The 15,162-nt window shown below is 35.5% G+C and overlaps 1 protein-coding gene across 3 annotated transcripts in view; it reads left to right on the forward strand.

Moving 5' to 3' along the window:
* The first annotated feature begins 320 nt into the window (after positions 1–320).
* The window catches only part of LOC105219624 (dipeptidase 1), a 215,029-nt gene continuing 200,187 nt past the window's right edge, over positions 321–15,162 (forward strand). The window contains exon 1 of one of the 3 annotated variants that reach the window (XM_054231660.1): positions 321–1,073. The gene's annotated coding sequence lies outside the window, so the exon portion shown is untranslated. Of the gene's footprint in view, positions 1,074–2,239; positions 2,956–8,982; positions 9,341–15,162 lie in introns of those variants that run through there. The other 2 variants (XM_054231664.1, XM_054231666.1) reach the window with 2 other exon arrangements.

Genomic DNA, 15,162 nt, shown 5'->3' on the forward strand with positions numbered 1-15,162 from the left:
ACTTGCTGGAAGCTTCAGCGTTGATGCTCACAACTATAGGTACTCTCGTACACTCAACTCATTAGAGTACATTGATGATTGTTGTAAGGCAGCAGGTGTATGTGTATGTGTGTGTGTGTCCTGTTTGACCAACATTTACGCATTTTGTTTGTTTACCGCTTAAACAAAAACATTGCAACCTGCCACAACAGGACTTTCTAATTAATTTCATTGCGTGGCTTTATATGCTGATGCCTTCGGTCACTCTCTCTCAATTGCGCTCACGCGCGGTGTTGACTCGTGTAAGGTACGATTTGTTGTTACCGTTGTTGCCACTAGAGTGTTGTCCTGTACGCCACTTTATGCGCTCAAGCTTTTTATGAACTCGCACTCAATCTAGATTGTATTGTTTTTGTCGCCTGTCGGCGCTCTGTTGAGCTTTCATGAGTTAACAGTCCATTGTGCTTTCACGCTTCTATGATTCGTTTGTTATTGAGTGTACACATACTTACATATGAGTGTGCACATTATGGGGAAATGCCTGTATGACTAGCTCTTATCCTGTTGTCGGCGTCGTACTCGTCGTCCTCGTTGTCCTCGTTGTCCTCGCTGTAGTCGTCGTCGTCGTAATCATCATTTCGCTAGCGTCGGTCAGCGATGGCTCACAAGTGTTTAGTTGGTTTTGAAACGTGGAACGGCGCTGTTGCATACGCGGCAAAATCGTCGTGGCGATAAAACGAGGAAAAGCAGGCCGATTTCGTGCGAATAAAAAAGTCGTCGGAAAAGCATGTAATTGAAAAAAAAAAACGAAACCGAACAAAACAAAAACGAAAAATACGACCGTGACGCGAATGTGAGGAAGCAGCAGCAGCAGTAAAAAAGACACACGAGCACTTCGCGTATTCGCCTGTTCGTTCAACCAAAAATAGTCGTACAATTGTACTGCTTTCGAAACGTTTAACCTAATTAATTGTAGTTAGATAATATCTCTCATTAATGTGTAATTTACGCGCGGATAGCCAGAGACATAAGCGTCCAAAGTTATATTCGCGACGCGTTGGCAGCAGATTTGTGTAGTTTGAAGCTGTAAATAAGTGAGTGTCTGTATGTGTATGAGTTTACTGTGAAAATGAAAATATAAAAGCGAAGTGTTAGAATCACAGGCAGTTAAACGCCTGTAAGTAGACTAATAAAATAAGAAATAAACTTAACACCGAACATAGCGCGCACACAGCAACAACAACAAAGCAAAGCTGCCGCTAAAAATGCTGTAGTTGATGTTGATGTCGAGATTGAATACTATACGCCCTGTTAGCCAACGAGATACATGCCAAACACACTCAAACAAACAGTTGTACGTACGTATGTATTTATGTGGGTTAGGCATCACTATCAGGGCATTTGTATCTCTAAAGCTGATTTGTTGCAAATGTCTGGCTGTGCGCGTGTGGCTGTGTATGCGTGTGAATTGTAACACCAAATAGTGCGACTGCCAGACAAACGGACGACTAACGGGCAATCTAAGGCAGTGAACTATTTTTTTAGTGTTAGTGGCACAATGGGAGTTGGCTGTGCGAGTAGAGGGAAATTAAGGCAGATAAAAATGTAGGAATAAAAACTAAACATAAAAGAACAGAAAAGAAAGAAAAAAACTAAAAATAAAATAAAGATATAAAATAAAAAAATAAAAATACAAAAGAAAAAAAAATAAATAAAAAATACAAAAAAATAAAAATAAGCAATAAAAGTAAAAGTAAATAAAATTAAAGAAAAGAAAAAAAAAACACAAAATAATCGCTCATGCCTGGCTGGATGAAAGAAAGCAGCGATCCAAGTTTGTTATTTGATAAGACGCAAGCAGACCCGAACGCATGACTTTGTAAATGTATGAAAGCAGCAGAGGAGCTGTTAAAATAAGTTAAAAAAATGCTAAAGCCGGAAGGCAGTTAGACACTTTGTTGATGGTTTATGAGAGTTCCGAGTGGCAGAGGCACACAGTTTTCATATTAGATGACGTTTTTTTTCATACTAGATGCTGTTCAAAAGTAGAAAGTTTGGCGGGTTAAAGGTTCAAGGGGTTAATGGCAGCACATGAATGTAAATTAATCACAAAGTGAAGGAGTTAAGTTGGAAAAAGTTGCTGCTGTAAGGTCAAAGAGTAAGCCAAAGTTAACTTAGAGTCGGTGTAACTTTGCTGGCTGCTTGGTTGAGCTTTTCCTTATTTTTATTGCATAATTTATGGGTTTATTCGAAAAAAATTGTTTATTAATATTTGTCTTTAATTAATTATAAATTAAAGTGATAATTATTTTTTCAATTTGGCGATCGAAAGCGTATAACGTTTGTTGAAGAAAATTAAAAAAAAATAATTTAAATTAAAAAAATTATACAAATTGAGTAATAAAAAAATTTAAAGTCAGCGGTAAAATTTAGTCGCATAAATTTTAGAGTGGTTAGAGGAAGATGCTCCTATTAAAAATGGTTTGAAAGAGATTTGTCCAAAGTTTTTTATACACTGTTAATGATAATACGTTAATTCGATATGTTTTAAATTATGTTCACATTACTGTTATTTTCGATATTAAAGATGCTCGAGAATCAAATGATAATTTTTTATGTAAATCGAGCTGCAAGTTTGTTTTAGAAATGTGTTTTTGTGATCTATATATAAAGCATGTTCCACTCTTAATAAATAAATCAAAGCTTTGCAGTATCTCTGTGAGAGCTCAAATCTCAGATGTCAATATACTCTTCAATCAACAAATTAGCAAAGGAGCTAATTAACACTTAATTAGTTTGACATTTCCTCGGTAACTAAACAGGAAACAAAGTAGCAAATCTTAATCACTTCAGTTTTTTTTACTGTTATAACCATTTTGAGAGTGCTTGAGCAAAAAACTTAGTGATATTTCTTCGACAGATTTAATATATAATTCCTGAAACTACAAAATTGACTGCTTCAAAATATTTTTCAAGGTAAAATAATGTTTAAGCATTAATATATTTTCTGTCTTATACTATTCTATTTAAATAGCAATCTCATTCTTAACTATAAACCTTCAGAGAATTGCAGATGTTTACACCGTCATTTAGGGGCATTGCTCTTTAAAGCGGATATTCAATGGTGACAGTTCAGCAGTCCACAATAAAAGAAGTCATCTCACTATATTAGACAAGTCAACAGCAAACCCGATTAGTCTGTACAGTCACTCGCAATAAGCATGTATGTAAATGAAAATGAGACTGTAGTCAGTCAATTAAGTGGATGATTAATCAAAGTAAAATAAGTTAAATAGTCAAGTATATAATGAAACAAAAATACGATATGCTTAGAGGTTTAATAGCAGAGATGTACTTCACAAAGCGAATGAATGAAGTCAATTAGTCAAATTGTCACACGAATTCATTGAATTAAAGAATTCATTGAACTTAGGAATTAATGAAGTTAATAGTCGAACAAATATTAAAGAAATTTATATAAGAAATCCAAGAACGTTTAAATTAAAACGAAGACTTTTCAAAATATTTGTATTAATCTTGATGAATATTACAGTTTTAATAGCGCTCAGTCTTGTATCCAAATAGTGAAATCTTCTTCTTCTTCTTGACTGGCGTAGACACCGCTTACGCGGTTATAGCCGAGTCCAAAACAGCGCGCCACGCATCTCTCCTTCTGGCAGTTTGGCGCCAATTGGTTATTCCAAGCGAAGCCAGGTCCCTCTCCACCTGGTCCTTCCATCGGAGTGGAGGTCTCCCTCTTCCTCTGCTTCCACCAGCGGGTGCATCGAATACTTTCAGAGCTAGAGCACCTTCATCCATTCGAACAACATGTCCTAGCCAGCGTAGCCGCTGTTTTTTTATTCGCTGGACTATGTCTATGTCGTCGAATAACACATACAGCTCATCGTTCCATCGTCTGCGGTATTCGCCGTTGCCAATTCTTAGGGGACCATAAATCTTCCGCAAAACCTTTCTCTCGAAAACTCCTAGTGCCGTCTCATCGGATGTTGACATCGTCCACGCTTCTGCACCGTAAAGTAGGACGGGAATGATGAGAGACTTGTAGAGTTTGGTTTTTGTTCGTCGAGAGAGGACTTTACTTCTCAATTGCCTACTTAGTCCATAGTAGCACCTGTTGGCAAGAGTGATTCTGCGTTGGATTTCCAGGCTGACATTGTTATTGCTGTTAATGCTGGTTGCCAGGTAGACGAAATTATCTACAACTTCAAAGTTATGACTGTCAACAGTGACGTGGGAGCCAAGACGTGAATGCGCTGACTGTTAGTGAAATCTAGTCACCAAAAAACTAACAAGGTTGCACAGTGTTCCAAAATTTTAAATTGTTCTCGTAATGCAACATCAGCTCATTTTCGAAATATATAATAATTTATTAAAAATATATTTATAAGAATTGCAATATTTGAACTTTTCCCCGAATATCACATTGATAATTAATGTTTATGGTTAAACAAAGATATGTGTAAGGTTTTCGAATGTAGTGGCTTTGGAGCCTAAAAGTATGCTACATGACAACAGATGTTTAGGTTTATTGCTTTGCTGAAAATAATTTGTTCTTTGAAGAAAAAAAATATTTTTAACAATTGAAGTCTATTTAAAATGTTCGTTTTTATCTTTTTATTAATTTTTATTTTTCTAGTTGGCTTAAGACTTTGAAAATTAAACTATTTCTTTTAGATAGAATATTATTATTTGCAAAAAATCACTGAACTCCTTCTAAACGGTTGTGCCGATTTGTGTGTGTTCCGTTTGGAGCATCATGAAAATATATTTGCGATTCAACTGCTGGACAATAGTTTGCAAGTTAGAAGTTTGAAAATATACCACTCGTTAGATCTTCCCTTTCTATTCAATTAATGTAAAAGTTTTTGTTATTTTTTTGTTTTTTAGTAATTTTTTGTTTTTTTTTATTGTTTATTTATTTTATTTTTATTTATTTATTTTTTATTCTTATTATTATTTTTATATTTTTTTTATTAATTTAATTTGTCTTTTCTTTATTATTATGTAATGTCATACTATCATAATTCATCCTCATTGTATTTTCATAAAATTTAGTTATTGTTTTTTATATTATGGAGAATAAAAAAAATATATAATATATATTAATTCCAATTATTTTATTATATGTGATTCATTTCACCCTTTATTTAATGTCCTAATAGCTTGAAATTTTATACAGGACAATTTTGTTTTTGTATTTTTGAATGTCAACTATATCTAAATTTTAGTTTTTGTAAACGCGCCCTTTATGCCGCGATGTCTGAATTTGGTATCCCCGCAAAGCTAATACGGCTGTGTAAGTTGACGTTGAGCAACACCAAAAGCTCCGTCATGATTGGGAAGGACCTCTCCGAGCCGTTCGATACCAAACGAGGTTTCAGACAAGGTGACTCCCTATCGTGCGACTTCTTTAACCTGATGCTGGAGAAAATTATAAGAGCTGCAGAACTAAACCGAGAAGGTACAATCTTCTACAAGAGTGTACAGCTCCTGGCGTACGCCGATGATATTGATATCATCGGAAGCAACAACCGCGCCGTTTGTTCTGCTTTTTCCCGCATGGATAAGGAGGCGAAGCGAATGGGTCTGGAGGTGAATGAGGACAAGACGAAATATCTCCTGTCATCAAACAAACAGTCGGTGCATTCGCGTCTTGGCTCCCACGTCACTGTTGACAGTCATAACTTCGAGGTCGTAGATAATTTCGTATACCTGGGAACCAGCATCAACAACACGAACAATGTCAGCCTCGAAATCCAGCGCAGAATAACTCTTGCCAACAGGTGCTACTTTGGACTGAGTAGGCAATTGAACAGTAAAGTCCTCTCTCGACGAACCAAAATCAAGCTCTACAAGTCGCTTATCATTCCCGTCCTGCTTTACGGTGCAGAAGCGTGGACGATCTCAACATCAGATGAGACGACACTAGGAGTTTTCGAGAGGAAAATTTTGCGCAAGATTTATGGTCCTCAGAACATTGGCAACGGCGAATACCGCAGACGATGGAACGATGAGCTGTACGAGTTATACGACGACATTGACATAGTTCAGCGAATAAAAAGACTGCGGCTACGCTGGCTAGGTCATGTTGTCCGAATGGACGAAAACACTCCAGCCCTGAAAGTGTTCGATGCAGTACCCGCCGGAGGAAGCCGAGGAAGGGGAAGGCCTCCACTCCGTTGGAGGGACCAGGTGGAGAGCGACCTGGTTACACTTGGGATCTCCAACTGGCGCCGAACTGCGAAGGAGAGAGAGAGGTGGCGCACTATCGTCGATTCGGCTATAACCGGCTAAACGGTTGCAACGCCAATCACATACATACATACATACATTTATATTAATTTGTATTTTTACTTTAATTGTTTTTTTTTTTTTAATATTTTATTACTATGTTATTTTTTATTACTTTTACATTTTTATTATTTTTTTATTATAAATATTTTACACTATTATTATTATTTTATATAATTCAGTAACCATTTTTTTAATTTTTACCTAATTTTCTTATAAATACAAAACCTATGTTATTGCTCATATTTTTGAATTTTTTATTAACAAAATGTCTTTTACTATTTAATAATTTAATGGTTTTCGAGCCAATGTTATAAATTTTTAAATTATTTTGTTCTTTAATGTTATATATATTTTTACTGTTTTTTTAATTAATTTTTAAATTTTTCTAGCTTTATAAATCATTTAATTTAAGGAATGAATCTCATAGTTTTTATTGCACATAAAAGCTTATACATTTTTATAATATTTTATTTTATTTTGTTTTCATTACCTTTAATATATTTTTGAATTTTTACGGATTCTCTTATATTTTGTAAATAATTTTTGTATTTTTTGCTGTACTTTGTTTCATAATATTTTTATTTAATTTAATACTCTATTTGTATATGGGCATTTCCGCCAGAAGGTCCACCACAGACAAATATTAAACATTATTAGAATTACAAAGTGTTTGCATATTTTCATAGGAAAATATTTAAATTTATGTATATTAAATTAATTTTAAATTAATTCATAACCAATTGCGAGATATACCAAAGCCAAGTCGAATAGGAGCTACTTTTCTAATTTCGATTTTTCTACTGAATTTGTTTTTTCGTCAAAATTGTTAAAGAAACATATCATGTATAATTTTTTGCTTTGTGTAAAACCTTTATAACGGTACAAAGAGCAAAATAAAATGCATAAGAAAGCATGCGATTGCAAATAACTGTAAGTTTTTGTTCCCTTATTATCCTATATTTTAATGTCCCGTGCGACATCAAAAAACAGCACTTGTTCCCACTGTATCGCAAATATAAGCAGCAAACTCGCCAAATTTTGGGTATAAACAGTAAATTTTTATACAATTAAAATAAAAAAAACCTTGCTCAAAAATCAGAAGATTTGTGGTTTTGGTAACTTCTTAAAATTGGTCCCGTGCGACATCGTAGGTGTGTAATTTAAAAATTGAAAATTATTTTTTTTCTTGTAAAATTGACTTAAGTATGTAAATAGATACATTTACATTAATTATTTACAAATGAGCAAAAACCGCACTTTAAATTCCACTGAAATAGCTATTCAAATAGATTTTGGCGAAAATTATAGGCTTACAAATCAAAATAAGAGTGCTCATTTTAACAATGTTGTCAGAAGAAAATCGTTTGCCTTTAAAAGTGACAAGTTAACGCACGATAAATCTCTTAACTAAAATTAAGAAATCCTTTAGTTGCTTTTCTAAAATATTTATTTTTTTTTTTATGTAACTGCTCTCAGTTTAAAAACAAATTTATATTATCAAGCCTGGTTGATTTTATAAAATAATTAAAATAGTCTTCATTAGAATAGAATTTTTTTGCAAGGAGCCGTCGATGGAGTGGAAGCAGTTATCAAAAGGAAAGTCTGGCAGATAACGACATCCAAAAATTTTTATATCCGAGGACAGCATTTTCTGAAAAAAGCTGTATTTCACATTCATAATACTATTTTCATTTCATACTATAGAATTTTTGTTGTGTTTCTTGTTGGATATTAGTTAAAATAAATAAATAAACACATTTACTACTTTTTTAAGCCATTTTTTAATAATTCCGTATTATAAAACAAAATCAACATAAATATTATGATGGAAAAAAAATGTCCCGTGCGACATGTCCCGTGCGAATGTGGTTAATAATTAATTAAAAAAAAACTATACATTATTTTTGGATGAAATTCATACCATCTTTAAAGGCCATCAATGCGCAACATTTTACAATCAAAAACATTTGATTATTGCCTCACAATTCGCTGAAATCGCCGTTTGAATCGTGTCCCCAAAAACGTCTTCCATTTTTTGTCCCGTGCGAATGCCTTGGTTTTTTGCAATTATCTCGAAAATGAAAACCGTTCCAAAATCAACCTTAACACTGAATGTAGAGCTAATGCAGGGCTATTAAAAAATCCTACTGTCAAAATTAAAAAACATTTCAGTTCATATTTTTTTTAGTTGAAAGGTGTACGATTGTCCCGTTCGACATGGCGGAAATAACCATATGTTATTTAATTTTGAAAATCATAATTTTAAATATTTTTTTTTTAATTTTTAATATTTTTTAACAATTATTTTTGTGATAAACCATATTATTATCATATTTTTGTTTTCATGTTTAAGAAGCGTTTTCTCATTTATTATTTTTGATTTTCTTCTCCTTTCTTTTATTTTTTACCAAGTTGTGATCTGCCTTCATTTTTCTGTCTCCACAGTCCACTAGAATCTATTTATCTTCTATTGAACAGTGCGCGACAGATTTATAATGAGAAATATGGATTTTCAAAAAGTTAAATAAATCATATCAAAATACAATAAATGACTATATAAGTTACTCATGTATACATATATATATGTGTGTGTGCGTAAGGCCTTTATTTTTGTATTTATAAATGTATATACCGTTAACTTATTGCAATGTTGCTTATGAGGCGCTACTTGAGTGCGCGCAACGGACGAATCCACAGCGTAGAGCGGAAATTCTGGTGAAGTAGGCCAAATAAATATAAATACACAACTCGTATACGTCTGACTGTACATATGTATGTGTGCTTATGCAAATACAGGAATATTTTGCCAAGAATGCAGGCAAAAGCAGAATTAAAAGAAAATAATCATAAAATATAACTCAAAGTGAAAATGTATTTACGCGCAAGCTTTAGCGGCCTTGAGCATTTAATTTAAATATAAATATATATTTATAAAAATACATATGTACACTTGTGTGTGCGTGTAAATAAATCGCTTTAAAAGTAATGAAAGTAATGCATCTTTGGACACACGTGACATATTTACGACAAATTGCTGATTACAAAGGTGAGCATAAACAAATATGTGTATAAGTAAATGTTGCTACTATTATATATATGTACATATGTATGTGTATTAATGCAGCTAAAGTTGCTCAGCAATGCATAATTATAAGTGCGACAAAAATAATTAAAATTGCCATTGTTGTGCAGCTGGCTGGCAGGCGGCAGGAGTGTTGTCTGCTATGCATTATGTGTTTGTGACCATGTATTTGGCAACATTTCAGCAACACACCAGCGCGCACATACATACATACATATGAATGCATGTATATGAGCGTAGCACCTGCACTTACCGCCTGACCAACTCACCAAACAATGTGCCACAGACAAGGCACACAAATAGATGAGCGCGTGCACCAACAACATATACACATATATAAGTGTCTATATAGGCATGTTTATATGCATAGAGAAGAGACAAGAGCAGACAAACAAATTAATTGCTGGCCATACATACATATAAACAATAGTTGAAACGCTTGTACATACACATATTTATGCTTAGCGCCTGCTATGCTTGTATGTATATATACGTGTGAATGTGTGTGTTTTCTGCAGGACAATAGCATAAATTTTCACAATGGCCTGCAGCAAATGTTAATTACTCATACGCCATGTTGTGCCAACAAAAGCTAGTCAATGTAGGCGAACGCAAAGCTTTAATGGGCAGACGAGCGGGTAGCAGGCGGCGTATAACGACGCTAGCGACAGACAACAAACCAACAGATCAACAGCATAAGCGTTTGTAGCGAATAACTAGAGCTGATGGAATTTCTAAAGCTGGGCGTGTTCAATGTGGGGAGTGTGGGGGTGCAAGGCATTAAATTTGTGGAGCAAATCGATATGGTGTGGCATGAGGCAGCGTGAAATGGCAGTCAAGGTGTTTGTATGTATGTATGTATTTAGTAATTGCAGTGCAATATTTGTGTGTGTTTAGGTAAATAGTGTTTATCAAAGGCAGGTGAAGGAGAGTGAGAGGTAGAGAATGAGTTAGTGAGCGCGCGCGTGATGTGCAGCTACACACTATCTTTTATCAATGGATTCTAATCAATACGCCAGCGCGCAGACACACACAGAACGCGCGCAGCGCTCATTGAGTATTCGCAATTTGGTCTGGCATAAAATGTGGGGCAAACGTGTGTGTGTCGCTGAGCGGCAGAAGGCGGCGTTAGCATGGTTAATGCGCGAGTTTGCAAAGCGAAGTGTGTATGACTGAAGCGCTTGATGGGCATGCACATATGCAACTAGATGCATAGTAGAAACAACAATAACAAGAGGAAGTTGGAAAATTTATTCCCACACTCACACACAGACACATACGGGGACCGTAGCGCATATGTGGCATAATAATGCCAGCCAGTCAGTCAGTCAGTCAGCTAGTTGCGGCACAGCGCACAAGCGCCACAAAGTGGCCGCCGACGCGCAGGAGGCCGCATGCTCGTGACACCCACATACGCGTGCATAGAAGTAAATACACATACATATATACTCGTATGACTGCGCGCTAGGCGCTGGTGACAGCAGCAGAGTAAACAAAAATATTCCACTTCAAAGTTTGCACGTTGCTTGCGTACATTCGTGTATATGTATATGTGTGTGATTTTTCATTTGTATGTTTGCATGTGTGCGCCGTATTGCTTCCTCTAGCACTTACATACACACATACATACTCACAAGCAAACATACAAACGGCCGCTGAGTGTAGAAGTTTTATTGTGATAAAGTTTAACCAAAAGGAAATTACATAAAAGGTTTTGTTTGCTTCCTCCTTTGCGTCGGTTGGCAGCAGCACCATTGCTGCTAACCGTTATTGTTCCCGTTTGTTGTCTTAGTCATTTTTTTTCTATGAGATTTATATTTGTTGTGGTTGTTGTTGTTTTTCGCAGTTTTTTTTGTGTTTGCTTGTGCGTTGCTAAGCATGAGTGTGTGTGTGTGTGTGCTGGCAAGTGTGAGTGTCCTTTTGTGGCTAAATATTTCATAAGGAATGCAAAGAATTATTATTATATGCGCTAAAAGGACGAATGGTTGGCAAATAGAATAAGATGAAAACAAATATTATAATAATGGGGCAAAAAATTAAAAAGAAAACGAAGAGATAACAACGAAAAATAAATAAATGTGACAGTGTAGATCGTGGGCGGCAAAGGATGGTTGGAGTGATGAGCAAGCAAGCAAGCGTTTTGCATTAGTGTTTGTTGATACAAACATAACACAGATACAAGCCTACATATACATACACTCGAGCATACACTCTTGAAGCAAGTTGAAATATTAAGAAAATTAGAAGACGACGAAAAAAAATTTATAACGGTGCAAGCAATTTTTCTACAAATAAAAATTTGGGTTAAACTTTGACAACCACGCTTTCTTGTTATTGTTATTTCTTTTTTCTTTTAATATTCATATTTAAACTCATTTTTATTCTATTTTCTTCGCTTTTACTTCGCTCCATTATCTATCCTTTTATTTTGCGCTGTCACTGTCGTTATGTATACAGCTTGATAACTCACTGTCGCTATTTGCCAAGGCAGACACTCGCTTGTCGGCAAGCAAAGTAAAGAAAATATTTCAAAAAGATAACAACAACAACAAAAGTGCCAACAACGAAAATAAGTTGTAATCAAAATGTAGAAATTCAGAAAAAAAGGAAAATTTGCAAAAAACAAATGTTAAAAAATTTAAATATAAATGGGTAAGGTGTGACAAATTGCAAGCGGAACCGAGTATTAGAAGCGCTGACATACTGTTGGTGTATAAAGTGTACCAAATCTATAGATTCACTGTGAGAATTAACTATAAAAAGATGAAATGCAGAAATCGGTTATGCGCATATTCGTTACATGTACAAGTAAGGAAAGGCTAAGTTTGGGTGCAACCGAACAATTTGTATTCTCGCAATTTATTGCTATATTTTTATTAAGATCACACACAATTTGACCCATATATTCGGCATAAAGTCCAATAGAAAAACGAAAATCATCATATATAAATATGAGGGCTGAAGTAATTCCTGAACCGATTTTACTCATTTTCACCACCAAACTACATTATATCCAACATAATGCGCTCACTTAATTCCGCTAAGATAGTTCACATATTAACCGATTTATAAAGTATTATGTAAGCGCATCGTATTTTTGAAAAACCTATATTTAGGTATATGGGAGCTAGGGAAAGTTATGAACCGATTTTAATTATTTTAGATACAGAGCCATAGTATTTGACTAAAAATATTCTCTCTGAATTACATTAAAATATCTGAGAGATTTACCAATATTTTTGGTGAATAATTACCCTTAAGCACTGAGTTGTTCATGTTCGATATCCGGGGCATTGAAAATATATAGTCTGATTTCGATAATTTTTCCACAAGTGATGCCACACCTCAAATGCATTGGCTCCTAATGTACATATATATTATAAAATTAACGAATCAGATGAAATTCTAAATTGATTTATATGGGAAGTAGGCGTAGTTGTGACCGATTTTGTTCATTTTTCATCCATCTCATCAGAATGTTAAAAAAGTATTATATGTATACCGAATTTCATTGAAATCTGTCGAGTAGTTCCTAAGATATGGTTTTTGACCCATAAGTGGGCGAAGCCACGCCCTTTTTCTTTTTTTTTTATCTGAGTGCAGCTTTTTTCTGCCATTTCTTCTGTAAAATTTAGCGTTTTTTATGCGTTTCGTTAGTGAGTTAACGCATTTTTAGTAATTTTCAACATAACCTTTGTTGGGAAGGTGGGCGTGGTTATTATCCATTTCACCAATTTTCATGGTGTGTGATGGAGTACGTAAGGTAAATGACTGCAGAAAATTTGGTTTATATAGCTTTACGGGTTTGCGAGATATATACAAAAACATATTTGGGGGCGGTGTCACGCCCACTTTTTACAAAAATTTACATCCCCACCCTAATGAGATCCTCTGTAACAAATACTACTTTCATAACTTTCTTTAGTTATAACACTTTATACGTTTTCGGTTTTCGCCATTTTGTGGACGTGGTAATAGTATGTGTAACCTGCCCTTAAAATTACTATAAATTGACTTATATAGGAAGACCTGCTTACGTTATGATGGAGAGACAAGGAGGTATAACGGTAAATCGACTGACTTTTTCTCTAATAAACAACAGTTATGTGTACAAATCAATTACACTCAGTGCAACATGTTCCGCGGGTTAAATGCAGAAAAAAGTATTTCAAAAAAATATTGCGAAAAAAACAACTACAACAACGACGAAATCAAGTTGTAATCAAAACGAAGAAAATGTATAAAAAAAAGTTTGCGAAACGTCCAAAAACAAAAATTATAAAAAAGCGCTAAAATAAATTTTAAGTCAAAGTCATAGAAGTACTCATAGCAACTGTAGTTGACTGCCGCACCGAAAGCAGGCTAGAGACACTGCGAAAAAAAGCGGAAACAGCAAAAACAACGAAAAAGGTTGCACAGCAAAGCGCTGGTGCTCAAGCAGAGCGTTAGGGAGCCAACAAGCAGTCAGGCAGCCTCGGAGTGAGCCATCCGAGTTGAAATAGGGGAAATGGGCGAAATTAAGAATGCCGCAAGCGAGTTGTGGCAAACTTTTTCACAGAGGACATACGAAGCATAGTCAAATTGGTTGGTGGTACGCCGACACAACTAACGCTGGATGCCACAGTTATGCCAGCAGCAGCAGCAGCTTTAACTCATGCCGCCCGCTAGCTGCCGCACAAATTTGGTAACCAGCGTCCTTCGTGCCACCCATTTGTTGCACTTCACCCCAATCCATTGCGCTTATCGTCGTTGGCGAAAGACATTTTATATGAGCATATATACGTTCATAAATACATATTAACATACTTTTATTGGATTTATATAGACAAGCAGATATGTATGTTTATGTGTGTTTGTACATGTGTTTGCTTGCATGTGTGAGATTGCGCATCTACGAAATTGCTGTCAAGTAAATATGCAGACGTCCACAGACATACATATGTTCATATTACACATATATCTGTACATACTCGTTACATATATCTTCTCGCTGCATATTTTCGCAAATTCATTGCTGGTATTTTGGAAAATCAAATGCAATCGAGTGAGCGCTGGCGACGACGAGGACGGCAAGTCCAGGCAGAAGTGAGCAACTGCCGTTTTTGTCAGTCCAGCTTCTAGCAGAGTCAGCGTGTCGGCAAGTTTTGTCCATCTCCCTCTGTCCCCCGCCACCGCGTTCACTTTGCATGCGACAACCAGTCAGCTGTTGACTTCTGAGCGCTAAGGCAGGCAACGCGCTGTGAGCTGACACTGTCTGTGGCAGTTGCTGCAGTGCGCTAGCTGCCACCGTTAGTTGACATGTATATGTGCTATATGGGACTGTCAGCGCGCATTTGTTTAAGGCCATTTGATACCATTGGCTATATGCACGGTACATACCGTTATGTGCTGTTAAAGGATATGCGATTCATCGCCGGAATACTTTATTTCAATGCATCGAGTGTGTGCAAAAACAACAGCAAACAGCGAGTGCCATATTTTTGTTTGTTTTAAAGTGAGTTTGAATGTGTAAATATTTACTGTAGCGGTTGCGCAGGAAAAGTGTTTAGACAAACAACAAAAATGAAAGTTTTGAAGAAAGTAATTTTGCAGCAAAGTTGTCTAGAAAATGTAATATTATCTTAGGTTAGGGGGAACAACGTTGATATTTAATAAATGCTGTGTATAAACGCAGCTTGTGGAAGACGAGAGTACAAGAAATCTTAAAGAGATTTGTGCAAAGTGCTGAGAATTGTCTTCGGCAGCTTTAAACTTGGAAGCATCCGGTTGGAAATTCCTTTCTTAAT

This window comes from Zeugodacus cucurbitae, chromosome 2 (assembly GCF_028554725.1).
Source record: "Zeugodacus cucurbitae isolate PBARC_wt_2022May chromosome 2, idZeuCucr1.2, whole genome shotgun sequence".
Taxonomy (NCBI): domain Eukaryota; kingdom Metazoa; phylum Arthropoda; class Insecta; order Diptera; family Tephritidae; genus Zeugodacus; species Zeugodacus cucurbitae.